The following is a 19190-nucleotide window of genomic DNA, read 5'->3' as shown; positions in this document are numbered from 1 at the left end:
AGAACGCTACAGCTGCCCTTCAGGATGACTGAGAATCAGTTTCTCCTCTGGTACTGTATGACAGTGTGTTTAGATTTATGTACAGTCTGACGTCATGCGTTTCTTGAGTTAGTGTCATTAGTAGTTCACATTTGTACTGCAAATATTGTTGACAGCCTTTCTGGAAAACAAAACACTCTGGGATGCGTCTACACTGTGCCGCCAGTGATCCATAAGGCAAGCTGGATCGGTGTAACTTTGTGGAACACCCTTTAGTTGTTTCTCGTGACGAGTGCGGTAAATAGAATGGGGAACTGTCTGCTCGCTCTTCATTTTGCAGACCTATTAAGGAGGGAAGTGCATGGCCACAATCCAGCGACCCTCCATCCCTCACGCTTCTAACCTTCGTCCCAACTTTCTACACAGCTACACCCGCCCAGAACGCAATGTTTCCATTACTACGCTTGAACAGCACTTAGATGTGGTACACACATAACATAATTGTTGTTAAACGTCTTCATCTAACAGTGAGTATCAACTTTAACCATTAAAAGACTATTTTTTAATAATGTGAGATTTTTCTATCCCCTGCAGTGCGGTCACCATTAATCCTAGAGAAAAGATAATAAATAGGACATTTTTTGTAGGAAATATAATGTGCAGTTCAATTTTGTACTGGGAAATATTTTGACCCGATGCCACGGTTCTCGAGATATTCAATAGAAAACTAAAAAATGGCCCTTTATGACTCCCTCCCCCCTCTCGACGCTAACAACCTTCTGATCAGAATTTTTAGCAAAATTTTCAGTATGCTGATGCTGGTAAAACTTTTGGGGTATGAGGTCGTGGTCCAAGAACGTTCGTAACGTTTCCTCCAGAACTGCGCTGGGTATCTTCAGAGGCATTGCTCCTCCGCTGAATCCTGCCGGCAAGACTCAACTGAGGGGGAACGCATCTGAAGGTACCCAGAGAAGTTCTGGAGGAAAAGTTAGGAACAGAAGAGTTCCGTGGACCACAGTCTTATACCTTGAAAGATTTGGTTGGTTGGTTCGTTGGGGAATGGGTCCTAACTGCGAGGTAATCGGACGCATTGGATTAGGGAAGATGGGGAAGTCTGCTGTGCCCTTTCGAAGGAACCATCCCTCCATTTGCGTGGAGCGATTTAGGGAAACTGTGGAAAATTTACATCAGAATGGTAGGACGCCGGTTTGAACCGTCGTACTTCGGAATGCGATCCCAGTGTGCTAACCACTGCGCCACTTCGCTCAGTCCTTAGAGTTTTACCAGCTGCAATGTCATCCGGTCATGAAAGCCTACGTTCAGTATGTTGTCTATGGCGCTGGCGCCCCCCCCCCCCCTCGCCCTTCTGCGACTCTACGGCTGTGGTAAAATATGCTACGACTGCACCAACTTCTTTCCCCACTCCACAATTCGTGATCTTCGTTGATTGGACCAGTTACACTGACCGAAAAAGTAATGTGCGTTTATGCCTTTATTCCAGTGGTTATGAGACTGTGGCGTGAATGTCGTGCAAGGTGGACTCGGTATATTTAAAAAATAAAAAAAGGACATTCCTAGTAACCATAAATCACGCTTACCTTTTCCTTCGAACAAAGAAGACGCCGTTGACCTGGAATGAATTTCGCCCGACGTCGGCGTTACGCTAGTCTTGGTCGACGACAGTAAAACTGCGGTCATATTCTAAGGCATTGTTTGAAATGATCGTAAGATCTGGGCGACATCGGCCGACGGCGGACTCATCCGTTGTCGGCCGCGCTTTGAGTGAATGCTTAAATACCGCGAGCAGCGTAAGCTTTGGCTCTTGTAACTCGACGCCTTCTTACAGTGTTTCAGACTTCTCGAGGAAGACTTGACTGCAGTATGGAGCGGTTCCTGGTTAGTGGCAGACAAGTAGAACTAAAGGTTCGTCAGCTGGCGAATGGGCTGGAGATACTCCTAAGGAAAAAATAAGGTATGATGTCTATTTATTGCTATACTTCAGGAAAACTACAATCAGTGGCGAAGAACGTCTGTGGTTTGTTTAACCATTTTTGCTACTGACAGCATGGAGCCTAACAAGCTATAGACACACCTTGAAACCAAATATGCTGAATTAACGGGAGAACCAAAAGTACTTTTTATCAGGAAAACGAATGTTTCATCGTCTACTTCCAATGCCCGTTTAGCCTCTTACCAGATTTCTAATATGCTTGTTAAATTCAAGGTAACCACACACGGTTGCATGAACTCTGGGTTCACCAGCAACCATTGATACAGTCGGTATATCAACAATGCTTGGTGACCCGTTTGAAAGGTCTTTCTCTAATGACAGAATATGTAGAATGATTTTGGAAATTTCTGATGGTTTATTTGAGCAGTTAATCGATAAGTTGCGTAACAGTAAAGACGGCTTTTCAAGTGGACGAGGCGACTGATATTCATGAAGAGGCTTCTGAGATTGCTTATGCTCGTTTCGTTGATGAGTTTAACGTTCGAGAGGGCTTCCTCTTCTGTGAGCCGATACTGAAAACAGTTACAGCCCAAAGACTTTTTGACATGATCAATATATTTTTTAATCAAAACGGGACATCATGGGTCGGGTGCAGTGGAGTATGCCCAGATGGAGTTCACTCAGTGCGTGGAATTCACGATGGATTTTTCACTAAAGAACCTAGTCCACCCCTTCATAAAGTGCTTGACATTTATAGAAACAGATCATACTGTTAAGGCATTTTTAACTGCTACGTGAAGAGTGTTGTGCTGAACACAACTGCGATTTTTTACAAGTGCTTGATGGCTTTCAAGGAGTAAAGCACTAAAAAGGTGAATAGGTATTCTGTTTCTTAAAGGAGAAAAGTCACTCTCTGTTTTAGCAACAGAGATTGTCTATTGAAAGTGGCTTACATCACTGACATTTTTGAGAAACTAAATTCGCTTAGCGCTTCACTGCAGGATAATCAGAGAATTGTACTTGGAACGAGAAAGTGAAGGCGTTCATAACGTAATTAGGAGCCTGGCAAAACGGAACGGGAAATGGCATGAGAAATATATTCCCTACTATAGTTTTGGTGTTAGCGGACAAAGTTAATCCGATTCTTCCAATGGGGATAAAAGTCAGTCTCCTTCATGTTATGACACTAAAAGTTCCCCTCGAAAAGTATTTCAGAGACGGTGTGGATAAATTCAAATTGGATTAAAAATTCATTTAAAATGCTCCTAGATCATCATATATAATCAGGAAGGAGCAAGAACAACTTATTGATGTCATACTCCACAGAAAAATGAATTTAATTATGTGACTATGATGGAGTTTCGGATACATGTTAGAAACTAATTCCCATCGCTGAACGAAAATGCAATGAAGATCCTAATTACTTCAGCAGCAAGATACTTGTGCGATACGCTCTTCAGTTTTGGCAACTATGAAGTCGAAGCGCCATTCAACGCTAAATGTAAGCAAAGAACTTCTAATTGCTGTTTCTGCTATTACACCATGTGATGAAAAACTTTCTTCTCAAGAACAATCCATCACACTGAACTTTGTAATTTAAATGTTTACTGCTCCTGTAGTACTTGACTGCTGAATTGCAAATATTCTTCACGTCATAATTCTTGAATAAATGAAAATGTGATAAACATCTTGTTTCGTATCTTCTTTGCAATGTTTCATTTAGTTTTGGTTATTGTTTCGTAAAATTCTTCGAAATTCAACTTGATAAACAGAGAATAAAGAAAAGAAAACATAAAAAATTACTGTTTATATTAATAAACTAGGCTAAGGGTTAATATTATATTTCCTAATTATGGGGGGCCCAGAGGAGACACGTCTGATAACCACTGCCTTGTACAGAACTTGATTTTGTGATTACTGAACAGTTCATGTTTTAAGGATTGCAAGATAGTCTACGGAATATTAACGAGTTTCCCTCGATATCTGATTTTTAGGTAATAGCATGAACGGCAAATGAATATGTAAAATCTTCTGATAGATTTAAGCAACCTACAGGTGTCTTTTATTTAAAAGTTTCACTCCGAATTTTGGAGAAGAAAGTTTCGCTATTTATATCTGGCAAATGTTGGCGGTATCTTTTATGAAAATATGTTTTATTATGACAGGTTCACGAGAACTGCAGACGGCACTAAAAATTGTTTAAGTTTTCAGATCATAAGGAGCTCGACAACTACTATCGAAACACTTAACGATGGCAACGATCTATGAACCATGTAACATTGACCCAATCCGTCAGCATATGCTGAAGTTATTACGCCTGCCTCTTATAACTTGCATACTAGAAGAAATAGATTTGTCGTGGTATGTTCACCAAATATCTTACTAATTCTGAGAGAACGCTGTTTACTCTCCGTGTATTGTTTCGACGTAGATTTCCCAGTCCTGTATCATATTCTTCACGGAGTATCATAATTCCCATTGCATTTTTATTTCATGCGTCTTACCTTTCCGTAATATTTTCTGAAGTGTCTTTCCTTTCTACAGTCCGCCTACAGACTTCTCCCACCTTTCAGCCTTCCCTTCAGTTCTTAGTACTGGATTTACATTTCAGCTTGTGATATTCGTACAGCTGCTTCTCATTTCTATAAGAATTTCTTTAAATATGGCAGTGCTGGCAGCAGGAATTAACAAATGAAAATTGACAGTAAGATAAATAACATTAAAATAGCGCATAGAATCCGAACCAGCAATAAATTAGTTTAAGTCTTGAAAATGGCTCAAATGGCTCTGAGCACTATGGGACTTAACATCTATGGTCATCAGTCCCCTAGAACTTAGAACTACTTAAACCTAACTAACCTAAGGACAGCACACAACACCCAGCCATCACGAGGCAGAGAAAATCCCTGACCCCGCCGGGAATCGAACCCGGGAACCCGGGCGTGGGAAGCGAGAACGCTACCGCACAACCACGAGATGCGGGCGTTTAAGTCTTAATGCTTTCGTTCCATGAGTAGCAACGTACAGGAAAGAAAGAGTTACTAACTGCAGATGACAAACTGCACCAAAATTACAGCTTTACCAGCGTATGACAGACAGCTAGATGATCTGTAGTACGTGGCATTGTGGTGTACCATTTGTTAAAAATGTTTGCGTATAATGACCGCAACCCCAAAATTGTGTGCACGGTATTACCATGTAACATTTTAAAATTTTACAAATTCAGCTCAAAAATGAACGGAGCCCACAGATGGCGGCGAAATTTCTCTGTAAACATGTGTAGGTGAAGAAATAAGAAAAACACGTTTTATCAGTGATATACCCTCAGCTCCACGCAGGTTTCATTACTACTACATACCTAGAAGCTAATTTACCATTTTATTTATGGTTTATTATTAGTTTTGTTACTAATTGTCAAAATATGTTTTTAAAAAAAATTGATCAATTTTTTCTCTGTTATTCACGACTATGTCCCTGACATCTTAACAGATGTGGTGAAAGCGTATTATGAATTTCTGTTTTTCTTTATTCTAATATTATGGAATAATGCTATTAGTACATTTCATGATGAAACACAGTTATTTTAACAACTGGATACACTCATTATCTTTATTAAAAAGTCTATGCTTCAACGTGATGCAGAAAATTCTCATCTACTGAGATAGTGTGAATAAAACGATGACCCATGGCAGTAGCTGAATTTTTATTTTTGGAGTAACGATTTGGTTAATACCACAAATTGTTCACATAAATGCATACTGGAAGTCAGTAGCCATGACAATGCTTATTACATTCATTAATGTAGGGATTTTAAAATATCCTGAGTAAGGATGATTAGCGTGACGTTGAGGTCTCTGGAGACACAGCATTAAGTCCAGAGAACCGCTGTTGCACTTCAGTTATTCACGCTTCGTGAATTGGAGAAAACTGGATATTGAACTCTGGATTTCCTGAATGCTTCTCTGTAACATCTGCGAGTAGTGGACCCTAGCCGTGCGGGGTAGCCGAGCGGTCTCAGGCACCTTGTCACGGTCCGCGCGGCTCCCCCCGTCGGAGGTTCGAGTCCTTCCTCGGGCATGTGTGTGTGTGTTGTCCGTAGCGTAAGTTAGTTTAAGTTACATTAAGTTGTGCGTAAGGTTAGGGACCGATGACCTCTGCAGTTTGGTCCCATAAGACCTTACCACGATTTTCCAAATTAGTTGCCCCGATGGACGCCACTGATTGTGTCACCGCTAGTTGCGGCCAGGAATTGAGTGACAAGGAATTCTAGGCTGGCTCCTTCGTAAATCTGTAGGAACTGAGACTGATTAGAAACATTCTCCGATGTCTTATAACACATCTAAGTTGCGTTACGTAGAGACATGTTATCACAGAGCGATGACCTTCTGCCTGCGTCCATGGGTGCACCGCTGTCCACCTGGTGTGTTGACACTGTTAGGCTTGCTTATGTGAACTACTTTCTGCCTGTCCTGTGCAGTATGTAGCGACGGGGGACCTATTTCGCGTCACTAACGTGCGTTCTCTTAGTGAAATTTCACAGCTGTGACAGGACTGAGACAAGTACAGTTGGGCTACAGAACCGAATTCATACTGGGGACAATGATCGGAAGGAAGGAAAGCGGCAGATGGGGCAAACTGGTATTGACGCAAACTCTGCACTGCTCAGATACCAACGATGTACCATATGAGATCGACAACGACACTTGGTTAGTCGGAGAGCAACTCCTGGTTTCCATCTGCTGAAGTCAGCCATATATACACTCCTGGAAATGGAAAAAAGAACACATTGACACCGGTGTGTCAGACCCACCATACTTGCTCCGGACACTGCGAGAGGTCTGTACAAGCAATGATCACACGCACGGCACAGCGGACACACCAGGAACCGCGGTGTTGGCCGTCGAATGGCGCTAGCTGCGCAGCATTTGTGCACCGCCGCCGTCAGTGTCAGCCAGTTTGCCGTGGCATACGGAGCTCCATCGCAGTCTTTAACACTCGTAGCATGCCGCGACAGCGTGGACGTGAACCGTATGTGCAGTTGACGGACTTTGAGCGAGGGCGTATAGTGGGCATGCGGGAGGCCGGGTGGACGTACCGCCGAATTGCTCAACACGTGGGGCGTGAGGTCTCCACAGTACATCGATGTTGTCGCCAGTGGTCGGCGGAAGGTGCACGTGCCCGTCGACCTGGGACCGGACCGCAGCGACGCACGGATGCACGCCAAGACCGTAGGATCCTACGCAGTGCCGTAGGGGACCGCACCGCCACTTCCCAGCAAATTAGGGACACTGTTGCTCCTGGGGTATCGGCGAGGACCATTCGCAACCGTCTCCATGAAGCTGGGCTACGGTCCCGCACACCGTTAGGCCGTCTTCCGCTCACGCCCCAACATCGTGCAGCCCGCCTCCAGTGGTGTCGCGACAGGCGTGAATGGAGGGACGAATGGAGACGTGTCGTCTTCAGCGATGAGAGTCGCTTCTGCCTTGGTGCCAATGATGGTCGTATGCGTGTTTGCGTGTTTGGCGCCGTGCAGGTGAGCGCCACAATCAGGACTGCATACGACCGAGGCACACAGGGCCAACACCCGGCATCATGGTGTGGGGAGCGATCTCCTACACTGGCCGTACACCACTGGTGATCGTCGAGGGGACACTGAATAGTGCACGGTACATCCAAACCGTCATCGAACCCATCGTTCTACCATTCATAGACCGGCAAGGGAACTTGCTGCTCCAACAGGACAATGCACGTCCGCATGTATCCCGTGCCACCCAACGTGCTCTAGAAGGTGTAAGTCAACTACCCTGGCCAGCAAGATCTCCGGATCTGTCCCCCATTGAGCATGTTTGGGACTGGATGAAGCGTCGTCTCACGCGGTCTGCACGTCCAGCACGAACGCTGGTCCAACTGAGGCGCCAGGTGGAAATGGCATGGCAAGCCGTTCCACAGGACTACATCCAGCATCTCTACGATCGTCTCCATGGGAGAATAGCAGCCTGCATTGCTGCGAAAGGTGGATATACACTGTACTAGTGCCGACATTGTGCATGATCTGTTGCCTGTGTCTATGTGCCTGTGGTTCTGTCAGTGTGATCATGTGATGTATCTGACCCCAGGAATGTGTCAATAAAGTTTCCCCTTCCTGGGACAATGAATTCACGGTGTTCTTATTTCAATTTCCAGGAGTGTAGTTACAACTTGTAACGTCTACGCTCGGGCGTACGTTAACTCTTTAAAGCCTGTACTATGGTAAGTTGACCGGCTTCACCTTATAAGAAAGGATTTTAGTAAATATGTTGACAGCGTGTACTTGAATGGGAGCAAAATCGGACTTACACCCACTCAGTAACAACAATGATACGTCAAGCAAGTCTAAAGTGCAACTACACGTTAGGACGGGCAAGAAACATACACATCAGATGCTACCAATTATTAATAATACGGTCGCCAGCCTAATTAGGCATTAAGTGAGTTTTTTCCTTGTACAAGTGGATGTACGTACAAGCATAACAAGACGTAGTAATACTGCATTATATGGTAAATTTTAGAACCAGAAAAATCTACTGAACTAATATTTTCCCTTTCTGTACTAATTTGGACAAGCTATAAATACACAAAATTACACTATAATGATTACTACAAACTGCGTTTTGTCTATTGATCCGACTGAAATCGGGCATAGGTTACCCTAGAAATAGCACTTTTGAAACACACATACAATGTTAATTTTAAGAAGGGTAAAACACTGATAAATTTAGGTTTTATATTGACTTTAACTTTGCTGGTCAAATCAGTTCAGTACACTTCAGAACTTAAATGAATAAAAAGAAAAGAGTGGAGGGGAGGGGGGCCTGAAACTGTTATGATCACTGTGTTGAAACTATTAACTATTGGAAACATTAAGCAATCAAGATTTACAACATATGAGTTACTACTCTTTTAGTTTTATTACTTCCTCATTTAACTACCATTATTTTTGTCTCAAATTATTTAAGTTTCATTACTGAACCAATTCCAAAATTATCTTCCAACTTTGTCAGACCTTTGTTCTTTGCTTATATTTTCATTAACAATAAAACTCCTTAAACATCTTTCTAGCATAGATAGGTCTGCAGGTAATTCTTATTAACATAAACTTTAAATCTTCATCTCGGGACACTCGGATTGCACAACATGTGGAAAGGACCCTGTCTCGGTTAGTGATGAGGATAATTAATTGATAGGGCAATTCTGGTAAAAGTTAAGTTATTATTGAATAGTCAGGAACAAAATTAACACTGTCCCACACGAATACAATTCTAAAGATTCAACCTGTTCGAGTCGATGCGGCGGTTGGCGGGCAGCGAGATGGCGAGGCGCACAACACACATACAATCGCAGCTATGGCTCTCGCTGTATCGGCACTTTGCTTCTTCTTGGCGTCGCAATCCTTTTCAATTCAGTGCCTATAGAATATAGCCATGCTGTATAGTCGTCGGAAACGGCACATCCGAGGCTCAATGAAACCACTTTTTCCAGGATAGCCTCCTCGATCCGGAACGTGTTCCTCAGACCGATGCCCAACTCCGACTGTATTGCTGAGCCCGTTATGCCGTGCCCGTGTGCATTTTCCCCCGCTCGCCTGCCATCCACCCTTTACCGCTCCCCTACAGACGTATTCACCAAAGGTTTTACATTCCACATATCCTAATACATTGCTTACGTATGGACCAGGCGCACAATTACAATTTTAAACATGTTACAATAGATTCAACATGGGTTACACTTCAATTCTGTTATAGCATTGCTTGAAATTTGACATAAATATTAATATTCACCTCGAAAGTTGCTTACAGTTTCGTTAACATAATGACACGAAAAGAAAAAGAAATGAAATTAAAACATTGCTTACACTAATTTATCGAAAATCAGAAGAAAAAAATTATTATATGTACAGTTGTTGTTACAAACTGTTATGGCCTGTCAAATATCTTCGCAGTCTAATGAAATATTTCTCACGCAACAGCGACCAAAAGTTTTTTTTTTTTTTTTTTTGACACAGGTTTCGGAGTGTTGTAACTCCATTTTATTGTTTTATGCAAGCCTCAGCTACTTGGTCATGGAAGGGATCAGTACCTAGTTTACACACTCCTGATTTGAACATGTATAAATGAAAGAATTGACAGATATAAAAACATTGTGAGGGAGTATACGAATAAATGACACATTACAGAGAAAATTTCTCAGTTCCTGCAAGAAATTCCTGTACGGAATAGTTGAGTACCACACTGCGACGGAGCTGTATTCCTTTTCGGAATCCACTGAGTCATATCAATAGAGGTCAGGGAAGTCACGGTATGGTACTCTTGTGTGACAAAGATGAATAACTTACGGAACAATGCTGCAGCTGAAAACCTGGAGTCGCAACAAAAGTGTCTTACAAGCATTACGTGGTCACATCTATGTAGGTAATATGTAGCAGGAATGTGGTATAATGGTATTAACCATATGAGAACTACGTGCTAGACCGGAGATACTGAAATACCCATTTACATCATTTCATAACAATGAGAAACAAAGTGACATAGGTTACGCAGACCACTAAGTAACCTGCATTATGTGGTGGGGTACGACATTAAGTCAAAGTATCATACTTTTCTATATCTTTGCCTACCCATTAGCGCTGTCAGTTGTTCCCCCCCCCCTCCCGCCACCGTTTTCCCCTTCCCGCCACCCACATCCACACTGATCTTCTACAGATGTGATAATGTACACTAACTAGCCTGTACCATAATACGGTAAGACGATTCATCCACAGACAGACAGACAGACAGACACACACACACACATACACACACACACACACACACACACACACACACACACACACACACACACATGGAGATGATACAACAAGGCACAGGTATCAGCAGTAGACGACTGGAATTATTCCTTCCGGTATGCGATATAAATTAAACAAGTAAAATACCCTCAGACTTCACGAAGACTGTAATGAACGTAATGCCAAGGAAGACAGCTGCGGAAGACGTGAACACAACCGAATCTTCAGTTTAGTCAATCATACAAGCAAAATTCTAAAATGAATTATTCAAAGAAGAATGAGAAGACAGCCGAACACGGCCAAGATCAGTGCCTGTCTTAGAGAAATCTTGAAACTTCTAACTCGTTATCACCATGTGATTAATCTTTGAATATAGGTTAAGGAATGACAAACTTACGTACATATTATTTGTAGATTTAGAGAGAAATTTTGACGATGTTGATTGGAATAGACACTTTGAATTTCTGAAGGTAACAAGGATAAAATACAGCGTCTATAACCTGTCCCTGATATTATTAAACCTGCAGGGTGAGCAAGCATTAGACGAAAGCATCGTGAAGAAATAAAAACTTTGAGGTCCGTGGAATAGTAGTTGAACGAAATGGATAATGTCTTGAAAAGAGTTTATAAAATGACCATGCACATAATGACGATAGAAGAAATATATTGTAGACGAATTACGAGTAAATCACACAGTATAAGATTAAGAAATTAGACAGTGAAAGTAAGAGACGGGGTTGGCAGTAAAATGACTGACGATATCCGAAGCAGCAGCTAGTATATAAAACGCAGACTGGGAATAATTTGTAGACATCGGACACAACTGAATTAGTAAGTCTTTGCTGAGAGCACAATTTGTGGTGCAGCTTTGTATGCAAATGAAATGTACACTTTCCGACGCTTCAAAGGATGGCAGGTTTAAAAATGGAGGCAAGCTTTGGGGGTAAAAGTAACAGGAGGAAGCCAGATATTGAGTGGAGTTAGCATGTTTAAGAGCATGTAGGAGTAGTGGGGCAAATAGATAACTATGCCACCTTTAATTCATTCAGGATGACAGACCATGCCATGCCTCTCCCTCCCAACCCCATGATGTACATGTTGCAATGTCGCAGTGATGACATTACAGGATGATTATAGCCACTTGCCTCCTGGCATTTCTTAGTATGTAGGTCACACCCCCTTAAAAATCCATGCAAATGAATTTGAGCGTGACGTATTGTTCTGCTATAGATCACTGACCTCAGTGTTTCGATTGCTTCCTTTAACATTCTACGAGTGTTGAATGAAAAGTAATGCCTCCACCTTAGTTAATTGCGTTTGGGTGGGAATATTTTAATAAGTGAAATGCAGAAATAATCCTTAGAATGTGATCTTTAATTACCAATATTCACTTTCCCATATAATCATCAGCCAATTGGATACATCCTGCCAACGATGAAAAAGTTGTTTCCGCAACAACAGTCTCACAGTTCTCTCAACGTCTTCATCAGAAGCATAATGATGTCCCCCGCAGATCGTCTTTCATTATCGGGAACACATGGAAGTCAGACGGTGGTAAATCTGGACTGTATGGAGGATGCCATACGGTAGTGAGATTCAGTCTCTGAAGTTCTGCTCTGGCGTTGTCATGTTGCAGGAAATGTGACTCCCACGTTCTATTGAAATGCCAATTGACCTTGCAATTTCTCTCTGAGTGATACGACGATCGTCCTGAATGAATCTGTCGACATTTTGCTTGTGAAACTCGGTAGTAGCTGTCACAGGACGTCCAACTTTATCTTTGTCACGTAGGTCAGATGTTCCCGGCTCGACATCTTTAAACTTACTCGCCCAACAACGCACAACACACACATCATCACAATCACCACAAACTGCTTTCTGATTAATCTCTTTTGGGGTGACACCTTCTGCTGTCAATAATTCAGTGAGTGCACGTTGCTTAAATCGCGTTGACCAGTCGTCTGCGTAGGATTCCATACTTTACACTGTAATAACACAACAGTCCAATGCTAAGGCTTCCCTCTAACGGGAGCTGTAGAGAAGAGGTTACGGAACAAGCCAGTATCTGCCGCATACCACTGCTGCCAACCGTTGAAGATTTACGAAGGTGGAGGCATTACTTTGCAGTCAACTCTCGTAGCAAATGAATCAGACCCCAACGTATTCATACGTCTTCAGCTCACTCCAGATGCTTAGTACGAGACATTTCACTGCATTTAACAATTTCGATGACAGTTCACGAGATTGCTAGTCCTATTAATGTGCAACAGATTTAGTTATTTTCAGATCAACCAGCGATCTGGTAGCAGAAAACTCCACCACCTTCGAACATCCTACTCCTAAAACAAACACGCTGCATGCCGCTGTACAGTGCATGGTGGAGGATACAGTGCACCAGGATTATGGATTACCCTTCTATTCCAATGTCACACACTGAGTGAGTAAACAAAGGTTTGTCTATATACTTCCTTACATAACCTAATCTGTATTCAGGCTACTGGGAGAAATAGGTCTTTCCCAGATATCTTTTTTCCTTCATTACATACTTGAATGGAGTATGCCAAGCTAGACGATCCTAGCAGCACTCAAACGGTGGTTTTGGTTTGTGGATCAACCATGTAACATGAACTGATGTGGGCTCACACGATTGATGTTGAGATGTCGAATCGGTGTTACTGTGCACCAGTATGTATCATTTAACCACAAACGGGTCTATTCATTGAATGTGGGGACAGCAGCTGAAAATGACCTCAAAGTTACAGCAGAAGCTGAGAAGGTACTGTGAGGTATGAAGTTGAGGCTACAGATAAGTACAACACATTCTGTCTCAGAATTCCCGTCTCTGACAGCACCAGTGTTGGTACATCATTACTCGTTGCGTTTGGTGTTGCTATGTTAAAATTAACAGCTCAGCAGTCATCACACAGCGTACTGCTAAAGCATCAAAGTGTCATGCACATACAATGTCTGCAGGAAGCGGTATATGCTACAGTGGAGCGAGAGTATATGAGTGGTATTGACTTCCTTAAGGTAGTGTGAGTGTTGAGATGGAGATGTGCTGCTTCTGATTTAGGTCGTACAATGATTCCAAGATCAACGAATACAAGGTGCTAATGTTTGTTGAACTAATATTCGAGTCATGTTGTGGTCTCAGCCCATAGCTGTGATCTAGTTGCGGGAGCAGAGTGCCGCCGCAGGTCGATTTAATCAAATAACTGTTTGCAACCAGGCCAGCAGTGTGTTGCACAGTAGAAGATTTCTTCGTGTACTATTTGTAATTTATATAGTACGCAAATATCCTTACACACTGTGGATTTAATTTAAAAATCTTTGTATTTGTATGTTTTTGGCAAGCGTCAATTAGCTCATGATAGAACCGTTGTTGAATAAAAATACTTGTGCGGGAGTAATAAATGACGCACCAGGTTGGGCCACACCTCCACGTGTTTTCCTTAAATTAACCCCAATCGTGGTACTTCATTTTAATTGGGAACCACAGAGCGTGGTTACATTCTGCTTATCATGGGGAGGGGGGGGGGGGGGGGAGGAGGTTGATTTGTCTACCCTTTGACGTCCTTTTTGTTATTTTGCTAATACAGTCGTTATTCCTTGTATTATTATGTTAATACTTTTGGTTGTTTTCACTTCCTATCATGGATTCCAGGGGATGCTCCGTGATTTCGCATCTTAAGAGGGGGCACCTGCAGTACGTATTAAGGTTTCGTCGCCTGTCTATAGTAGGTATAGAAGGAAATGGCAGCCAGGTTGCACGAGGCGGTGGACAGTCTGCTTTGCCTTTGTTCGGTCAGCATTGAGGAGGTAGGTACCTCTCTTCCTATTATTTCAGCCACGTTAAAGAATGTGCAACGTAATGTGCTTCCATAGAGGGCAGCCAACCCACCTATAAGCATGGTTCTAGGATCCAGGCGCACCTAGCACACTGTGGAATCACTTAATACAAATCACTTAATGGAAAACTTAAAAATTCCGAGACTCAAGGGATTAAACAGTTACTTAATCACTTAGGGCGACATCCCTGAGATTAGAGAGGGAGAGTGCGGGTTCGGAGCAGGAAATTTTAAGTTGTAATCAGCTCCTTGATGATAAGCGGTCCAGTGCCCGTGGTCTTGGTAGTTTGCCCTCTGTGCACTTCGCCGAATTGTCCAACCCTATTATATGCAGTTTTCTGGAGGTAGTTGCTTCACTGTACTTGGCTTGAATCAAGCCTATTACCAGATTCCCTGACCAAAGAATCTACGCATGTCGTCGGCTTTTGCACCGTCTGCAATCTGTATGAGTTTAATAGAGTGCTGTTCTGGTTGGCAACTAGAGCCGTTGTTCTTTCTCGATTATTGGATCATGTTTTGGGGGATTTGAAATTTGTGTGTGTTTTCAACTACCTTGATGATGTGGTTGTCTGTAGGCATTCTTTCAAGGAACAGATTACTCACCTTGGTCAGGTGTCGTTCAGGCTTCGTTCTGCTGGGTTAACAGTGGAACCATCCAAGATTTCCTCGCCAGGCACCAGATCTCATTTTTGGGTCACCTAGTTTTAGGTAATGGCTTCAGGATCGTCAGTGATGAACAACGGACCTGAAAAAATTTCCCCCACCTTGGAGTAAAAAGGAGGTGGCCACGTTTATATCAATGGCTAATTATTATAATAAATTCGTTCCCAGTTTCGCTTCCATTAATAATTTGCGCAGGAAACGAGAGAGTTTTGTGTAGGGAGAAAGTCAGCAGTGTGCTTTTGAGGCTATTAAGACCACCATCACTAATCCTCCAGTCTAGACTGTGCCTGATTTCAACAACAGACTTATTGTCCAGACTGACTCTTCGAACGCTGGCGTCGCCGCGATTCTGCTCAAGGGATCTGGGTGAAAGACGTTTTTTAGCTTTAGACTCGAGGAGACTGGCTGGTCCAGAACTTAGGTGTTCGGCGTATAAGTGTGAGACCTTAGCCATTCTATTCACCCTTGAAAAGTTCAAATTTTGTCTTGAACACAGACAATTTAATTTAGAAACCGACAACAGGTGTTGAGTGGGGTTCTGGCTAGGCCTAGGAAAATTGGTAGATTGCAAGATGGGCTGTCCGCATATCATCCTTAGGTTTCATGGTACACCGTATTAAAGGCTCAGGCAACCAAGTAGAAGGCGCGCTTACTCGCATGTTTGAATAGGAGGGTCCGGGAGCCGAAGGTAAAGTTGGGGGAGCTTCATGGTATTGTGTGCTGTGTTTTAGCCGAAGCACCGCAATTGTTTGGCACCCTTAAGGCCAAGCGGAGACCCGCCATGAAGTAATTGTTGCCCAGAGAGTGTGCCCTGAAGTATTTCTTAAAGGATGGGATTTTGACAAACAAACAGGTGCACTCGTTGAGCCAAGGATTTGTCTCCATCTTTCATTACTTCCACAACTCCATGGTGGGTGGTCTATTAGGCCTTCACAAAACCTTGGGGAAGGTACATGCTCACCTCATGTGGCCATCGTTGTACAGGGATTTCGCTATTTGGTTAATGAGTGGGAGTCTTGTAAGAGGAGTAAACCGCACACTAACTCGCCCAGGGTGTTGGTGCAGTCGGAACAAAATAAGCATCCTATGGATGATTTCTTTACTGATTTCGTAGGACTCCTTCCACGTACCATCAACGGCAACCGTTACATCTTCGTTATTGGTGATGCGTTCTCTCGGTTTATTTAGCTGCTCCCTATCCGAGGGGCTACAGCTGTCATTACCATCCATCACCTAACGTTTTCGTGGTTTGGCCCTCCCAAGGTCCTAGTGAGCGATAACGCCCCTGCCATTGTCTCCAGATAGTTTGGAAAGTTCTGTTTCCACAATGCCAGTAGGCACATTACAACCGCGCCGAATTATGCTTAGGCGCACTTCGCAGTGGGAGTCAATCGTAATCGTATATGATTAAGGCAGCCTTAATCATATACCATGCTAATTCTCCGAGTACATGGGATGGCACCGTAAACTGACTCAACTTTGCTTTCAATCCCGCCCAGCATCAGACATCGAAGGTTGTTCCTGCCACTCTTAAGTTGGCGTATTCCCTTAAGTGTCCCCTCTGCAACCTGTGGAGCATTAATGACTTTTTGCCTACATCACTGAGGGTCTCCTCAACTACCAGGAGTAGGAGTTGGAGTTGGGCAGGGGGTAAGAGGCGAGATGTAAGCGGGTGTAAAGTGCAAAGGGGCAGGTCTCACTCGCAAGGCAAGACCGCCTCTCTTTTCCTGTACTGTGGAATGCTACTTTGGCGCAGATAATTTATCATACAGCAGTGTCTTACATTACAAGCTAAAAGGATGGAAATGTGTTAACAAGTATCTTATTCTGAGGTTGTAAACGTTATCACCCGTTTGTGATGCTTCATTGCATTTTGCTAATTGTACAAGCGATGTCAATGTTTTAGTATTCACAATATATATAAGTACGGCTGAAAGTGATTCGAAGTCAGGGAAACCATAGGCAACAGCGGTCGTTATCTGTCTTTTCTTAAATTTGTTTATCAAACTTGTTCCTTAAAAAAAGCCATGAATGTGAATGTATAAAGTTTCTGGCCACGCCGGTCATTTTATTTCACATCATCTTCAGCAGCGAAGAAAATGCGTCGTCGCTGCGCTGCCGTTGTCCTTGGCGCAGAAGCATGTGTAGTAATTCGGGGCGACTTCTCTACGCTGACTTCGGTCCAACGGGCAGCAGAGGTCGCACCTCGCTAGAGCTACCGCGTGGCCTAGTCCGGAATGAGCGGGAACTGCACGCCAAGGGAACGTTTTTATTGTGGTGTCACCGCCAGACACCACACTTGCTAGGTGGTAGTCTTTAAATCGGCCGCGGTCCGTTGGTATACGTCGGATCCACTATCAGTGATTCCAGACCGAGCGCCGCCACACGGCAGGTCTAGTCTAGAGAGACTCCCTAGCACTCGGCCCAGTTGTACAGCCGACTTTGCTAGCGATGGTTCACCGTCTACATACGCTCTCATTTGCAGAGACGTCAGTTTAGCATAGCCTTCGGCTGCGTCATTTGCTACGACCTAGCAAGTTGCCATATTCAGTTACTACGAATGTATTCTGAACAGATAATACTGTGAATCGTGTATCGTCAAGAGCGACGTTCATCATTAATGGATTAAAGTTAAGTATCAAACTAACTACGTTCGCTTTCTGAATTCTCATGCCTTTTCATGTTCCAGACCTCACGTCAGTATAGTTCTTCTCACGCCAGCCTGCGTGAGCTAAAACGCGTGCATTTCGGCCTCCACTCGTAATACGGTGTTGGCTCTTCTGCTAACACAAAATTTATTAATCGCAACTGAAATCAATGTGAAATGGATGTCGCATGCGCACAAGAGATGATCTCTTTAACTATTAGTATTTAATTAATATATTTTGCAGATTGTTTCGGACCAACATGAATAAAAATTGTACATGTAAAAATAATGGAAAGGCAAACAGTCGTGACGGAATTTCCGTTGTGCTGCACAATGGTGCTCTCGGAAGCTACTGTCTGTTGGCCACTAACCTTCAGAAAGGCCACACTTCCGAGTCAAAATGTGTGGAATTTCTGACGAGCTTCCCGTCATATATGCTGTGATGTTACTGATGTCACGACTGCTGCGCCGGCTGTGGTGTACCCGGAAACATTGGTAAACAGGTCCATATAGCCGCTTCCTAAGTGCTGGAGACACGATTTTTTACTCTCAACTATCAAAGCGGCTCTTTGTGAAAGTTCAGGAGGTGGCTAGAAGGAGAACATGCTGAGCAGCACAACGCCGTATTCTGTACATTTAGTCTTTGAATTTATTTATGGCAACCAGCTAGGACAGCGTCACACTTCGTTCGTGTCACTATGACTTCATCACATCACAAGTATTATTCGAACTGAGTTCAGTGTTCACCCTAGATGAAACACTTTCTCTCCCTCAAGTTTCAACCGTTTCGTCTTTAGCTTGATTGGAACCTACAGCCACCATGCAAAAATTTCATAGTATTTGAGCTGAAGGAGTAGGTTTACATTTTATTTGTGCTTAATGAGGAGATTGCGTGCTTTCAAATCATAAATGAAATGTGATGGTGGTTTGGCCCTCAACTACGTACTCTCAGACTCAGAGCTGAAATATTAAAACTTTTGGCTGCTTTTGTTGTCTAGGGGCTGAGATACATAGTTGTCGCATTACAAGCCAAACACTGCTGAGTCTACAGTATACAATATCAATATACACGCCGGCCGGAGTGGCCGTGCGGTTCTAGGCGCTACAGTCTGGAGCCGAGCGACCGCTACGGTCGCAGGTTCGAATCCTGCCTCGGGCATGGACGTGTGTGATGTCCTTAGGTTAGTTAGGTTTAATTAGTTCTAAATTCTAGGTGACTGATGACCTCAAAAGTTAAGTCGCATAGTGCTCAGAGTCATTTGAACCATCAATATACACATA

The sequence above is a fragment of the Schistocerca americana genome, chromosome 2, assembly GCF_021461395.2.
Source record: "Schistocerca americana isolate TAMUIC-IGC-003095 chromosome 2, iqSchAmer2.1, whole genome shotgun sequence".
Lineage (NCBI taxonomy): Eukaryota > Metazoa > Arthropoda > Insecta > Orthoptera > Acrididae > Schistocerca > Schistocerca americana.
Note: the sequence above shows the minus strand (reverse complement) of the source record.